Source organism: Bos indicus, chromosome 11 (genome assembly GCF_029378745.1).
Source record: "Bos indicus isolate NIAB-ARS_2022 breed Sahiwal x Tharparkar chromosome 11, NIAB-ARS_B.indTharparkar_mat_pri_1.0, whole genome shotgun sequence".
Lineage (NCBI taxonomy): Eukaryota > Metazoa > Chordata > Mammalia > Artiodactyla > Bovidae > Bos > Bos indicus.
In genome coordinates, this window is record NC_091770.1 from 105,313,911 (window position 1) to 105,330,109 (window position 16,199).

Genomic DNA, 16,199 nt, shown 5'->3' on the forward strand with positions numbered 1-16,199 from the left:
TAGGAGAGACGCCAGGTACATCCTCAGATACAAAGTCGCTCAGGACTGAGCTTCTGACCCACGAAGGGCACCCGCAGCCACAGCACAGCCCAGGCCAACACGGGACACGTCAGAAGACCTGGGGGTCCCTGGAGAAGGTGGGCGGTGGTTGGGTCACCGCTGGGCCGGGCCGGTGGGCAGCGAGCGGTTTCTCCGGGCTCGAGGGAAATGGACCACGCCGTCCCCCCACCCACCCCATGGCAGGCCCAAGAGGCTGGAATGGGAGGGAGGGGGCTGGGGTCCAGTCCTCATCCAAAACCTGTGCGGGTGTGGCCTGAGGCCACACGACACCTTTCCCTGAGAGAAGCATGATCCGGGGGCTGCCGGCCCGGGAGGAGCGAGGCCAAGTCCCCGGCCCAGGAGCTCGAATCGGCATGATTCGTCTGAGGCCCTGTGTCAGCAGGCCCAGGCCGAGCAGCACCTTCCAGGTGTTAAGGAGGTGGTCCGCTCACCGGCAGGTGAGCTGTCCCTTCCTCGGTGGCCCAGGTCTGCGGTACTGAGGAGTGGCTCTCATGGGAACCATCACCGTTTGATTTCCTCTGGGTGTATTGTTTCTAAAAGGGTCTCCTGTAAGCAGGGCTTGGCTTCAATAAATCTACCGTTAGAGATTATGTTCACAGGCTGTAAGAACGAGATATAGAGTCCTTTGAGCCCAACAGCGAATAGAGGCCAGTGCTGGTGCGCAAGCCCGCTTGTGTACGACTCTCATCTCGCTGTCGTCACACACTTCTGCCTGGAGGTGACGTTAGGGACGTGGACTCTTTGTCGTCACTGCCGCGGGTATCCCATCATGCACACGCCGTGAGGTGTGTGTCTCAGCAGCTCACGGTGGGTGTGTGGGTTGTTTCTCAGAGTCTGTTCTTAAGAACCATCCACTGCAAATGACCTTGTGTAAAATCACATCCCGTATCGTGCTCTGTCTTTGGAATAAAGGATCTGAGGGCAGACGCTTCTGTTATTCTGCCCAATGTTGGTGAATTCCCTTCCCCGGAGGCCGCGCCCTTTGCCTTCCTCCTAGCAAAGCACGAGAGTGCAGGTTTCCCCGTGGGGTGCTTGGGAAACCTTCCGGAGACTTTCAGCCTGGGAGGTAAGACGTGGTGTCTCCGAGCACTTTGAACTTTCGCTTCTCTTATGAAGAGTCAGGGTGGCATCTTTCACTTGTCTCAAGGCCACTGGCAACATTGACCTGGGGGTCCAGGGGCCAAGACTGCATGGGCTCAGTGCAGGGGGCCGGGCTCCATCCCTGGTCGGGGAACTGGATCCCACATGCCGCAACTAAGACCCGGCACGGCCGAATAAATAAATATTTTTTTTAAATGTGTCTGGGAACTCTCAGTTCATGTCTTTTGCCCACGTTTTTCTGCTCAGCTGCTGAGAGTTTTCTCCTACACGAATGTTGGGCACTCCTATCTGTGCGGGAAGCCGGCCTCTGTGTCTCAAGGGGTTGCAAATGCCGTGTGGTCTGCCAGCCTTGATTTGGGTTCTGGTGGGCTTTTTGTAAATGGAGTTGGAATTATCACTTTTCCTTCTGAAGCCTTTGTCTCTGAGTCACAGTAAGGCCATTGTAACGAATGGACTCACCTTCCTCTGCTGCGGGAACCTTCAGGGTTTATGTGAAGGCAGGTCCAGTTTTGTAAAAATGAAGTCAAAGTGTTCAATCACTCAGGTGTGTCTGACTCTTTGCCACCCCACAGACCGTAACCCACCGGGCTTCTCTGTCCATGGGATTCTCCAGGCAAGAACACTGCAGTGGGCAGCCATTCTCTGCTCCAGGAGTTCTTCGCAATCCAGGGATTTCACCTGGGTCTCTTGCATTGCAGGCAAATTCTTTAGCATCTGAGCCACCAGGGAAGACCCGGTGGCTCCATGGTTTGTCGTTGTTCAGTCACTAAGTCGTGTCCCACTCTTTGCAAGTGGACAGCAGCACGCCACGCTGCTCTGTCCTCCACCAGGTCAGCTTGCTCAAATTCATGTCCATCGAATCAGTGATGCCATGCAACCACCTCATCCTTTGCCACCCCTTCTCCTCCCGCCTTCAATCTTTCCCAGCATCAGGGTCTTTTCCAATGAGTGGGCTCTTTGCATCAGGTGGCTCAAGTATTGGAGCTTCAGCATCAGTCCTTCCGATGAATATTCAGGGTTTATTTCCTTTAGCATGGACTGCTTTGATTTGCTTGCAGTCAAAGCGACTCTCACGAGTCTTCCCCAGCACCACAGTTCAAAAGCATCAATTCTTCAGCGCTCCTTTCTTTATGATCCAACTCTCACATCCATACTTTTACCATCTTCCAAAAGCCTTCCCAGCTGTCCCAACACAAGTTATTAAATGGCCCAACATCCCCCCCACCCCCAGCTGAACCCTAGGCTGAGGGCCCTGTGTACTTAGGCCCCATTTCTTGGCTTTTCTCTTTCTGTGTTTGATCCTGTCACTGAAAATTCGACTATTTACATAAATTTCCATAAATTTGCCTATAGGTGAATATTCATGGGCTCGATGCCGTGGACACTCATTCCCTTGCCTTTTATAGCGCTTTTCCAAAGGTTTGTGTACAAGGACGTCTAATCTCCACGTTTGCGAAGGCTCGCCCCAGGGACCATCATCCAATCTGAGCGGGATTTTTTGCCTTCACTGATTTTGTCAGATCAGCAAAGATTAAAGCGGTTCGGGGAGGCTGCGTCTCTGTGAAGCTCTTCTTTGTTGTTCTAAACAGCACATCTCTATCTGGAGACGCTGCCGGGCCTTGGACACAAGGTGAGGCCCAGCCCTGCGGAGGGTCCCTGGGGAGCCCTTGCCCCACGTGGCGCCTCTGCTCAGCCGTCTGGCTGCCCACCCCGGGGGGCTGATCAGAGGTGGAAACTGGGGCGCCAGATCCCGCCTTCTTCTCTCCCTGCCCTCGCTGGCCATCAGCACACATGGCCTGTCCTCCAGCTGGTGAGTCACTAGACACTTATTCATCACACAGCAGGCAGCGGAAGGTGCCAGAACAGTGCGCCCACAAGGATCCGGGCTTGCCCCACAGCCCAGCCCCGGGGGCCAGTGAGTCAGTGCAGCGGGCACCCAGCAAGGCAGCGGAGGGAGGCAGGGCCCCGGCCAAGGAAGGCGGAGGCTGGCATCATCTCTGCTCTTCCTCGCTAGGGTAGGCTGGAGCGGGCTGCGGGACCTTTCCTCGGTGTGCCCTGCATCCCGCTGCCTCCCACCTGCACGCACCTGAATGCACCTGCACGCACTGGCTAATTCCAAGCAGTCTCAGAGCAGCTGCAGGTCAGCAGGCCAGCCTGTGAGCCCCCTTGGTGGTTCCTTCAAGGTTTCATCTCCACTTTGGTGACTCAGATGGTAAAGAATCTGCCTGCAACGCAGGAGACCCAAGTTCAATCCCTGGGTTGGGAAAACCCCCTAGAGAAGGGCATGGCAACCCACTCCAGTATTCTTGCCTGGAGAATCCCCTGGACAGAGGAGCCTGGAGGGCGACAGTCTGGGGTCGCAAAGACTCAGACACGACTGAGCGACTTCACTTTCACTGCTGCTTTCCTGTTACTGCTTCCACGGGAGACAGCACCCCACCCGCCCTGGCCCAGGCCTCCCAGCCCAGAGGGAGGGCACAGCTGGGCGGTGACGTCACAGAACCCGGGCTGCAGTCCGGGGAGGGGGAGTGGGTTGTGGAGGGAGCACCTCCCGACTCCCCAGCCGGCGGCCCTGTGTCTGTGACGCTCCGCTGAGGCTGGCGGGAGCACTGGGCTTCACATGAGAAGACCAGGGGCTCCCGCCATGAGGCAAAGAGCCTGCAACCATCTCAACCCTGCCCCCCTCTGCATGAAAACTACATCCTCATCAGATGGCCCCTCAGCCCTTTGCTCCTCCTGGAAGGCATCGAGCTCAGTGAACTCAGACCCGTGAACACCTGGACAGGTGAGCGCGGCTCAGTGGCTGACCTGCGAGGGCATCGGGCCCCGGGCTCCTGCCGAACAGAGAGCCATATCTGGTGAGGTCAATGGGATCGCACGCATTCTCTGCTAATGGACCCGAGTCCCCAGGATTGCTGGGGGGACGTAAGCTGCCCCCTTTCCCTGAGCTGGTTCTTATTTCCCCAGTCCAGCCCCAGGGAGAGAGGGCTGTGACAGCAGAGGTGGCTTCAGCAGCGACTCCGAAAAAAAACAGTGACTTCCTTACCTGCCTTTTCCTTCCTGGTGGGGGCTGGAAAATAAGGTCGCCGAGATGATGTCATTAGGCGCGTTCCTCTCTGTTTCATTTTTGCTTACGGAGCCTCAGGCTATTCCTGGAGGACCTCCCTGCCCCCCCAGCCTCCCCCATCCCCAGCACCTTCTCCCATCAGTGGCCCTCGAGGACCTCCTGAGCAGCACGGCCTTTGCCAGCAGCAGCCCCAGCCCACCACCCGGCTGCCCCAGGACCAGGGACCGGGAAGGTGCCCACCCTCCCGCTGCGTCACCACCCAGTCCGGCTCCCGGGTCGCACCACTGCCTCCTGCAAACAGCCAGACAGGCTCTCCTCTCGGGGCTCATCTCACCTACAGGGGCGCCGGGTTGCCACTGTGGTGGCAGCGGCAGGCCCTGATAGAGAAGATGTTGGGACACTCAGAGGAGCTGACGGCCTCAGGAAGAGCCGAGAAAGGAGGTGTTCCTTTCAAGCCTTCTGCAGCTCAGCGGCTCCAGGCCGGGCCTGCAAATCAAGGAACTTCAGACGTGATGCCCAGAGGAGAAGCTGCTTGGGTGCTAGCTCCCAGGAGGCCGTCTGTCCGTCGGCACCAGCTAGTCCCGGAAGGCTGCCGTGAGCGCCGTGGGTGATGATCCCTTAATTCAGTTGCCACCGGAGCTCCATGCAAATGCCCAGCCTTCCAGGCATTCCGGGTCCAGCGGAGGTGAGACGGAGGCAGCTCCGGAAGGTGTCAGGAGGCCCTGGATCTGGGACACTGGGCCCATGGCAATGCAACAACAGGCAGGCTCAAGTAGACTCTTCCAGCCCTTGGTGGTTCTACAAATGCAGGACTGAAGTCACCTGAAAGGGGGCTTGCTGGGTGAGAACCGTCCCACTCTTACCCCAGCTGCCCCCGCTCTTCCACCAGCACAGGCTCTCGCAGGAGCCATCTGCACAGAGGAACCAAACGGTCACGGAAACCACACCGAGGGAGAAGCCGGGGACAGCGAACAGGCGGTAGATGCTGGAGGTCGTGCGGTCCACTCAAATCCCTGCTCCAGTGCAGGGGTGGCCACACCCCTGGCCCCACAGGACCCACCCTTGGGTCACCCGGAGGGATCTCTGAGCTGCCAGGCCTGGGGAGGCAGGCAGGGCCCCGGACGTGGAGGCTGGGGCTGGGGCTGGGACCACGCAGTGGGGGTGCTGGGACCACGGGGCAGGGCGCTGGGGCAGCTGGCCCGGCCACCCCTCCTCGGAGCCCAAGGTGCAGGGCTCCGGGCCGGCCCTTGAGTTCGTGACCTGAGCTGGGCATCACCGCAGTCCCCTTGGCCCAGGTTGGGCGGCTCAGGCGGGAGCAGCCAAGGCAGCTCCTGCAGGTGGAGTGGTGTGCAGACCCCGCTCTGTGCTCATGGCTCAGCCGTCCGGACCGCAGATGATGGACCGAGCACAGGTTCCAGCAGACACTGCCTGCGGTGGTCTGCAGGCGGCCGTCTCCCAGGCACGCGGCTGAAGCCTCACGCCCTCCCGCTGACTGTCCCCTCCACCTGGACACTGGCCCTGATGTTCGCCCAGCCAAGGGCTTCTCCACCTGCGGACCAGCCGCTGCTGGAGTGTATGTCAGACACCAGCTGTGGTGTCTGTCTGTCCTGCCTCCACAGATGAGAGCGTGGGGATATCCCCCTGCATGCGTCCTCAGGGCCGAGCTCTGGGGCTGCACACAGTAGATGCTGAGTGATTGATCTGTGTGCTCCGAGTACATGTGAGTGTCTGGGAGAGGACAGTGTTGCTCACCTCAGCAACAGGCTTCCCAAACCAAGTCAAGATCTGGGCGGAGTCGTTCCTCCACTCCAACAGAGCCAATCCTTCCAGACCTCCAGGGGGTGTGCCCTGAGTGCTGAACTCCTGGGAAGGAGAAGGGTGCACCCCTCTCGGGTCATGCCCATCCGGTTGAGCAGGGGATCGCGGACCAGGGGATGTCCATCCGGTGATGATTCTTCAAGACTCTCAGACAGGGGTCTCTGCACATCCACTTTCTGCTTCTCAGATCTCCAAGCTGGGCTCCAACACGGAGAGATATAGACGGACCCAGGACGCCCCCACGAGAAGGAAGAGATGGACCCAGGACGCCCTGAGTTCCTCCAGGGGCTGCGGAGGCGTGTCACGTCCCCTCCAGTCCTGCTCAGTCAATAAACGCTCAGAGCCCCAGGGACCTCGAGAGGAGGCGGGGGCTCCATCCCACCCTCCACCTCCCCTCACCCTCCACCCGCTGCAGCCGTCCAGCAGTCAGAGCCAGAAGCAGTTTGGAGGGTGTGAATTATTCGGAGCCACGGAATGAAACAAAGAACCAACCGAGGTGACATGTACAGATAGAGAAGCAGAAAATAGACCCTGATTTGGAAGGATTCTGAAGGTTGATCCTGAGACCAAGTTAATGGTAACTTGTTGTTCAGTCGCTCAGTCGTGTCCAACTCTCTTTTGACCCCATGGTTTGTAGTCGGCCAGGCTCCTCTGTCCATGGGATTCTCCAGGCAAGAATACTGGAGTGGGTCGCCATTTCCTTCTCCAGGGGATCTTCCCGACCCAGGGGTCAAACCCACGTCTCCTGCATTGGCGGCAGATTCTCTACTGCTGAGCCACCAGGGAAGCCCTAGCGGTGAGCTAGGGGAGCACTATCTGATTAGAAGCAACCGGTTGTCTGGAAAACAAGTCTCCTAAGCTGTTTCCTCAGGTCCAGCCCACCCTGCTCTGCGGGCTGGCACCCACCTCTCAGGCCCCCGTTTGGCCACACACTCCAGGAGGACAAAGGCCCTTCGGACACTCACACCACCCGATCTCCGAGCCTCGCTTCAGGGCCAGCATGTCACAGGTGCCCAGATCAGCTTGGAATGGATCCAGTTGGATTTCTGGTTTGCTCTCCTGAGCCCCCCACACACATACCCACCCTGACCCCAGACTGTGTCTCCGACCCCTCCCCCACACACCCATGCGGCCCAGTCCTGACCTCACCCGCCTGCCTCTGGACAAATCACCCCGGCAGCGGGACAGAGGCCTTGGAACACATGATCCCCGTCACTGCACAGCCACCCCGACCCACCACTCGTTCCAGCTCAGCTGCTATGGCTCCTGTTTGCCCCAAGACGGGCACCGCCTGTGGGAACCGACAGCAGAGCTGTGGGGCAGGCATTGAAGCCCCGGGCAGGTGGAGGCACGGCTATGCCTGGGACCCAGAGCGGAGGGTCGGGTCACCCCAGCCCGGGCAGGCTTGCTGGGCCCAGTCCAGGCCATGGCTCTCTCAGCCTCACTCCCTTTCTGAGCTCCAAGATGGCAGGCCCTTCCGATCTGACGTCCGGGGCTCCATCCGTGGGCACCGGCTTTGTGCACCCAGGGCTGTGGCCGGCCAGCCCTGGTTCAAGCCTTCACTGCAGGATCGTGGAGACCAGGGAGGGTTCCAGTGGGGGAAAGGGTCGCATCAGGTGTGCAGAAGGGAACCGAGGCCCAGAACTAGGACAGGGAGAGGAGAGAGGGGTGTGGACCTGAAGGACGCAGCTGAGAAACACGGCTGACAGGTCCAGGGACTCAGGCAGGGGCCGGGCTGGCTGCCTCCGGTCTCAGGACCCTCCTCCCTTCTGAGTGTAGAAGGACTCTTAAGGCTTCAGCCTTCAGAGGTGGAGCCACGGTGGGGAGGGGGGGCGCGCGGCTCCGCGAGGGGTTCAGGGCGTGGGTGTCAGCTGGTGTCAGAGCTTTCCCAGGGCTGAGCTTCCCGGTGCTGGCGGCAAGCAGAGGTGGGGTGTCAGGGAGACGCGGGTAAAGGCAGTGACCTCGGCCTCCCTCCCAGCCCCCGAGGGTGTTAATCTGAGTCTCCGGCAGCCTCACCGCTCGGTTTGTTAAGGGGAAACCTGCAGGCTGCGGTGCCCGTCTGGGTGGCGCTGGCTCCTCGGCACTGGGCCTCCTCCGAGAGGCACGGCCGCACCCTGGGACCATCTGCTGTGTACAGGGCCAGACCGTTTTTCCACAGCATCAGCAGCACGGCTCCCCGCGCCACCCCCCCCTCCCCGGCTTCCGGCGGCCAGAGCGCACACCCCCGAGATGACCTTTCAGCCTGGTCTCAAAGTCAGCGGAATCGGATCCTATCGACTGAGGTGCTGGGCTTGTCGATTTTGGACTCGGGAAGAAGTACGCACTTTGCTGTTGCTCCTTCAGTCATAAAATGGATTGCGCGTATAAAGGGCGACATAAAACGCTGGCCACTGCAAGCTCCGCGAACCACTGACTTTATAAATCAGGGAGATGAGCTGCCCTGGGGCCTGGTCTCCTTTCGGGATGTAAATGGTTGAGCTCTAAATGGGGAGGGAAATCGGCCCAGACTTCCCTGAGGCTGCCAGAGGGCAGAGCCTGGGGAGGGGAGGTGGGTTTTCCAAAGGGCACCTGCCTACGTGGGATCTTTAAAAGACAGAGGAGACAGCACCCTGTGGCTGAGCCCCAGGGACCGGTAAACACTGGCGTTTCAAGCTTCGAGGAAGCCACCCACCTCCTGGACGATTATTTCCAGGAAAGGGACCCCTCGTGTGAAGCAGCTGAGCCTCCGATCCGAGGACAGACCAATGTGTGTTTGTGCTCAGGGTCTGACTCTGCGCGACCCCGTGGACTGTAGCCCACCCGGCTCCTCTGTCCATGGGATTCCCTTTCCTCCTCCAGAGCATCTTCCCCTTCTATGGACTGTATTGATCTTTCTGACACTTTCGAGGAAGGGCAGTGGCCTACGGGCCCAGGTTTCCCCGCCTTCTCTCCCTTCCTCGCCACAGGGAGCCAGGATCACCGTCCCTCCCTTCCCGAGCCTCAGGGTCTTCTCAAGAGAGGAAGGCGCGCCCACGCCCTGTGGCTGACCCTACCCTTGCTCAGTCCGAGGCCCCAGCCCCAGTGCGGGGGATGCTGGGAGAAGCAGGAAACAGGGGTGATGGGGACCAGTCCTGGCCACAGCTGCTGAAATAAAATTGGATCTGGGACCACACTTGGGAGACACTGCTCTGGCTTCAGAAAGCCTCTGAGCCTCTGTCTGCACCACCACGGTGGAGAGGCCCACCCGGGCTGGCAGGGCCATGAGGGTCGGACCCCAACCCAGGCCAGAGCCAAGCTCAGCCACCGTGTGCATGCGTGTGTGTGTGCTAGGGAAGTCCATCTCATGCACATGACAAACCCCCACGGATGGCTTTAGCAGACCACCCACCTCCACCCTTCATCCCTAAAGGAAGGGCCGAGAGTGACTGGCTCCAACACAGCACTCACACGCAGGGTAAGCGGTCAAAGGTGACCCCTCCAGAGAGGACTCAGGCTTTCTTAAGGACACCAGGCAGCTGGCCTGGGGCAGAGCATCGGCAGGCAGAGTGCAACGTCCTCGGACCCTGGCTGTGGGCCTCCCTAGGCCAGCACCCTCCACCCCGAGCCAGGTGCCTCCGTGCCCCTCCGGGTGCAGGCGAGCGCACTGACACACTCCAGGATCCCATCCGAGGGTGTGCCCCACCAAGGGCTGGACCTCCAGCGGGCAGGGACTGGGCCACACTGGGTCCTCAAGAAGGCGGGTCCAGGGCCCACGGGGCGAGGCTGTGAAGCAGGCAGCCTCAGACCACCGCCCTGGTTTCCACCGCAGAGAATGGAAGGTCAGAGGCTCCTGAAATCCCAACAAAAGGAGGTCCAGCGGGAGCCACGACTGGGGGTGCCCCCACCTGCCTGGCGGACAAGCTGGGGAGGGTCTCTCCCCAGGGCCCCGTAGCAGGACCACAGGCCAGCGGACTCCAGCTGTTTCTCCAGGAACCCAGCCCAGGGAAAGGAGGAAGCAGCTGGAGAGGGCCCAGAGCCCAGGCCTGGAAGGAGCAGGAAGCCGGGCCCTGCTGGGAGGCCGCAGCCCCCAGGAAGAGCCGAAAGCCAAGCGGAGAGGCCTGGTGGGGCGATGGGCCCGGGTCCCGCTCCAGGGGGAAAAGCACCCCCTGCCTCGCTCACCTCCGCCTGGCGGTGCTGACGCCGCCGTCGGCAGCCTGTCCCCCATCTCCAAGCATCTGGCCTTATTATCTGGCTGCTTAACGATGGCAGGAGAAGCGGGGACTCATCTCCATGTTAACACGTAATTTATTCCACATCCATAATTAGGTTCTGCAGCCGGTAATGAAGGAGCCCCGCGCCTCCAGCTTATCGGTGCTGGTGGTCGGCCTCATTAGGCCCTAATGAGGATCAGGCCCCACCGAGCCTCTGCCAGGGGGTTGTTCAGGCCCAGGGGCGCTTTCCCAGGCCGAGCTGGAGCTGGGGTGACGGGGATCAGGTGGTGACTCTCTGGGGGACAGAATGACAGCCCTCCCCCCACAGAGACCCATGTGCTGACGCCCAGGGCCTGTGACTAGGGAATCCACATATGAAAAAGACTCTGCAGACAGGGCCGAGGGGAGGGTTTTGAGATGACGGAGGTGATACTGGATGATGCTCGTGGGCCCAGTGCCATCGTCAGGGTTCCTGCTGAAGTGGGGAGGAGGTCAGGGTGGAGAGAAGGCGCGAGGTCAGAGGCCAAGATCGAGGAAGGAACATGCTACCAGCCCAGAGATGGAGAAAGGGCCGGAGCCGAGGACTGCAGGCACCTCCAGAGCTGGGGGCTTGAGCAGCGGACTGTCCCTGAGAGCCTCCTGGATTTAGGGCTCATGCGTCCTGTGACTGAAGCGCTGAGTTTGCACGGATTGTTATGGCAGCTCCGGCAAGCTCGTGCAGCCCCCTTCGGCCGTCCCCGCTGCCCACGCAGGTCCAGGGGCTGTTGCAGAGAGAGATGGATTGTGAGGGGTGGAGGAGGGAAGGGGGGCTCTGTCCAGAGACACAGAAACCCCCAGCTCGGACACTGCCTCTGACTGCTCCCCAGGAAGGGACGCCCAGGCTGTGCCTGCCAGAGCCGCAGCTGCTCCCACACCTGGTGGGGAGCAGGCGCTTCCAGAGAGAAAGGGTGAGCCCTGGGGAGGGCGAGGGAGGCAGGCAAGGAGGGGCCCCTGGGGGTCTGGGTGCTGGGGGCCCCTGTCCTCCTAGAAGACCCTGTGCTGCGTCACCCTGGGACGCCAAACTGAGGAGCGCCACGCGAGGACCCCTCCCCACGGGCCCCAGAGCCCCTCCCCACTGGGTCCCAGCACCCCAGCAGGCAGCTGGTTTCCTCCATGCCCCCCTGCTAACGTCCGCAAGGGCTGGAGCCACGGCCACCCCTCCACGGCGCTGTCCCCCGACCCCAGGACAGGCCTGGCACAGACAGAGAAATGGGTGTTTGTGGGGGTGGAGATGGGGGCAGGGTTGAGGGAAGAAGAGACAACGGAAAGGGAAAGAGGTTGGGGGAGGGACAGCGCGCTGGCCCCCCAGCCCACGCGGCTGCATAGAAGCTGGCCCTTGACGCCCCACCGGCCCCCAAGGAGCCCCAGGAAAGCTCCAACGGCCTTTCAGTCCTGAGACTTCGAGGACGGATCAGCAGAGCTGACGGCCTTGTTCTTGAACTCCAGCAACTGCTGGGGCTTGAGCTCCTGAGGGGGAAGGAGCCTTGGGCATCTGCGGGCCCCACCCCAGCTCAGAGCCAGCCAGCAGACAGGTCGGACCCACCCGTGCGGGACCAGGAAGCCAGAAACCCTGGAAATCACCCACTAATCCCTGTTCTGACCCTGTGGTCGGACCCACCCGTGCGGGACCAGGAAGCCAGAAACCCTGGAAATCACCCACTAATCCCTGTTCTGACCCTGTGGTCTAATTTCCCGCAGGACTGGGCTAAAAGACACCTGGGGGTTAGCGACAAATTTAGACCGCGTGCGAAAGTGCTGAGTCACGCTTGCCTGTTTGGAAAACAGAGAGAGCTAATTAAGTTACTGCCAGGGAGGAAGAGGCCCCGCAGAGGAGTGGAAAAAACCTGCCATAACCGGCAGCGAGCGGCTCCCTGAGGACCATGAATCAGCCTGGGCAGTGTGACCCCCACGGCCCGCCCCACCCCACCCCAGGCCTGGCCGAGCTCTCTGAAGGGGGCTGGGATCACAGGGCAGCCCCTCGAAATACAGACTGTGAGGCCCCCGGGCAGGGAAGAGCCCGACCCCCTCCCCCAGGGGAAGAGGAAGAAGGAGGAGAAAACTCAGAGGGCCTGGCGAGTCCTGGGGGACCCAGGGGGGGACAGAACTAGGATTTCCAGCACCGTCCCTCCTCCTGCAGCCTCCCCGCCCTCCTTCGTCTACAGCCCATGTAGGGAGCGTGTCTGAGCCAGGAATCTGCTCCCTTCAGGGGGCACGCTTGGACAAGTCTGACCCTCAGAGCTTTCAGTCTGGCCTAGACATGGTCTGGCGGGCAGGGGGCAGCCGGCTGAGCCACACCATGGTGGTGCGTTGGCAGACACTGGTGTTCAGCGAAGGAAGGGAATTCACGGGTAGGCCAGGTGGCAGGAGGAGGCAGGGATGGTTAGAGCCCAGATCTGAGCAAAGGAGACGGGGGCGACTTTGAGTGGCTCCCTCAGCAAATTCTTGCAGGCACTCGTCTGGGACAGACTGCTAGGGACCTGAGCCCAGAAGGAGCCGAGCCCCTCTGCCTGGAACAGACATGTGGCAGACGGGGTGAGACGGTGACGCCGGGTGGGGCCCCTCCTCCCAGAGCCCCGTCCTGTGGGGTACCTGGAGCAGACGCGCGGCAGATGGGATGAGACAGTGACGCTGGGTCTCTGCTCCCTCGATCCATCCAGAGCCCCGCCTCCAGCCCAGATCCCTCGGGTCCTGTCTACCAGGCCTCCTCAGGATGAGAGGAGATGCCCTCTACTACCTCCCAGGGGGAGGGCCTGACAAGCCACAGCATCAGGGGACCTGAGAACCCCTCTGTGCCTGGAAAGTGGTCCCCGCACAGCCCGGCTAGCAGGGACGGATATCAGGAGGGGTGCACTTCATATGATCCCTGAGGGGTACACTGGAGCCTGGACCCCAGGATTCTGCCCAGACCTTGTGCTTGGGGCTCCCCTGGTCCTGCCAGCGATGGGGCTCAGGCAGAAAGACACCCCCAGCTCAAAGACCCTCTCCTTCGGCTTGGGGGGATCATCACAGGACTTCTGCTGACTTCACAGACAGGTGCAGATGACCAGCATGGAATCCCCTCCTGAGGACTGGGGCATTTGCAGAAAGGAGGCAGGAGGGACCCCCAGCCCCTGCTGCCTGCCCCTGACCACCTCCCAGCCTCAGCCCCTCACAATCTCCTCCCCACGCTCCAGCCATTCTCACCCCTGATGTCATGCTCTGACTGCTGGGCCTTTGTTCTGGCAACTACAGGGAAAGTCTCTCCATTAGGACTATGCTTGGGCAACCCAGGGATGGTTTGGCAGCTTGGCTACAAGGACCCAGACCTTTCCAGCGTGCAGTCTGCCTTCCCTAGGGTGTGGCCTTTGTCTTCATGGCCCAAGATGACAGCCTGAGCTCAAGCCATCACATCTCTATTCCAGTCAACAGGATGGAGGATGGGACAAAGGCGTCACAAAGAAAGGAGTCACAGGGTACTTAGCAAACTGCCCCTTGGGAGCTGTTCCTAGAGGTGACATAGGACACGTTCGTTTGTCCCAGGGGTGGTTACTTAGTCACAGGACTATCTGTCACGTGAGGGAGCCGGGAAGTGTTTTCTCCACTGAAGACTGGGGTGCTTGGTCTGCCAGGCTTTGCCGTCAAGGCTCCTACAGGCAGAGGAGGATGCAGCCTGTAGGGACGTGGCCTGAAGTGGCCAGACCCTGTCCAGTAGCGCTTTGAAGTCTCATTATCTCAAGATGACAGGGTACTGTAAATTCTGTTCCATAATAGATCTGTGTCTGTTGTGCTAGTAAAGCAATGTTCCCACCCCCTTCCCTGCAGATCCCCGAGTGAAATGGACTTTGTGGGATGATCAACAGTGCTCACCGGCTCACACAGGCCCAGCAGCGTGGGACCAGGCCCCAGTCTGACGAGTGCAGCCTGGGCCACTGGCAAGGGCCCCTCTGGCTCTGAGGCAATGAGGGGACTGAACGGTGGGGCAGCAAGGACGAAATGCAGTGTGTGCGTGTGTGCCTGTGTGCGCGCGTGTGCATGCTCGTGCGTGCGTGCGTGCTCGTGTGTGTGTGTGTATGTGTGTGCGAGTATGTGTGTGCGCGCATGTGTGTGCATGCATGTATGTGCGTGTGTGTGCTTGTGTGTGCGTGTGTGCACACGCCTGTATGTGTGCTGCATGTGTGTGCGCGTGTGTGCACGTGCACGTGTGTGTGCGTGTGTGTGTGTGTATGTGTGTGTCTTCCTAGATTCTCTTAACAATGGCCATACCATGAATTTTGTATGTAAGTGTAGCATCTCATTTTGAGCTCCCCAGGTGGCACAGTTGGTAAAGAATCTGCCTTCCAATGCAAGAGACACAAGAGATGCGGGTTTGATCCCTGGGTTGGGAAGATCCCCTGGAGGAGGGTCTGGCCACCCTTTCCATTATTCTTGCTTGGAGAATCCCATGGACAGAGGAACCTGGCGGGCTACAGTCCATGGGTTGTAAAGAGTTGGACACAATTGAATACACGCACACACACACACACACACACACACACACACACCTCATTTTGTAGCTGAGTTTTAAGAGGAAACGGAGGACCAGAGAGCCAGGGTTTTGCTTGCTGTCCCTCCACTGGTCCTTGGCGATGTCGAGTTTAGGTCCCAGGTCTGGAGCACAGCGTCTCATCACCAGGAGCTCTGAGGACTGTGCTATCCTGCAGATGCCCTCTCCGAGCCTGTTAAGCTGAGCTCCGCTGGGACTGGCACCCGGCCTCGGCCAAGGCCCCACACCCAGAGCCCGGAATCCGGAAGGGGACGAAGGGGATGCCACAGGCGGTTACAGCTGCAAAGACCGTTTCCAGATGAGGTCACGTTCTGGTCCCCGGTGAGGACGCCACATAGGGAGTTGGGGGACTTGACCCAACCCCGGCCAAGCTGCCTCCTGTCCTGGCTCCCACATCACACTCATGCCTCCTGCTCCGTCCATCCCAAACCACCCTCCAGCTACCCTGTGGACACTCCCTGGCCTCTCACGAAGGTGCTCAGGGTCCATCTCGCCCCTCAGCACCCACCCCTGGTCTGGCACAGCCTTGGGCGCCCAGAGGGCATCAGATGAAGCTCATGAATGGACTGGCATGTGCAGGGGCGTTTTTCACTCCACCAGATCCAGCCTGAGCTCCTACAAAAGCCTCTTTAGTCCAGCCAAGGGGAAGACCCTGTCTGGTGATCAAGGAATTCAGGGAGGCCCACAGCTTGAGGTGGGGGTTGGTTTCCTCTGTCTCCCACTGCCAGGCAGGCCCAGCGAGCCGGCCTGGAGGTGTGCTGACAGCGGACAGCACACCCTGGACTGGGCCTCTCAGGAGCCCCCAGCCCTGCCCACACAGAGAGCCCCGAGATGACGTGTGCTGGGTGTCTCCCTAGAAACAAACTCACTCGTGTTTCCAGAAGGCTCTCCAGCCCACATTGCCACATCAGCCCCGTGGCTCCCCAAGGTCACTCACGGGGAATCTGACCTTCCTGCTACCAAGCTGGGAGGCAGACAGTGGCAAAAACATGCCTTTAGGAGGCAGCGTGCTGGGGCCTCAGGGAGCAAGGGCAGATGTGAGCTGGATCCCAGGCTGATGCAACTTCCTGTCCCGGGGGAAGGGCAGTTGCCAAGGCCCCGGAGGGCTGGCAGTGTGGCTCATCCACGTCAGGTCCCCAGGCTCCAAACGGGGCCCAGAGGGCAGTCCCAGAGATGCCAGGTGGGGGCCTCTGCCTCCCGCTGGCCCCCCGTGACCAGCCAGCATGTCCCTGAGCCACAGGCTGGTCCAGAGGCCTCTGCCTTCTCTGGAACCTCCCCGGTTCCAAGCTGAGCATTACCCCCTGCCTACCTCCCCTCCTGCCACATCCCCTCCAGCTGGGGAGAGTCTGGAGGCAGACTGGCTGGGGTCTGCTGGGCACCCACCATGAGCCGGCCGGGGCCCACTCACCGCGTCCAGCCCAGC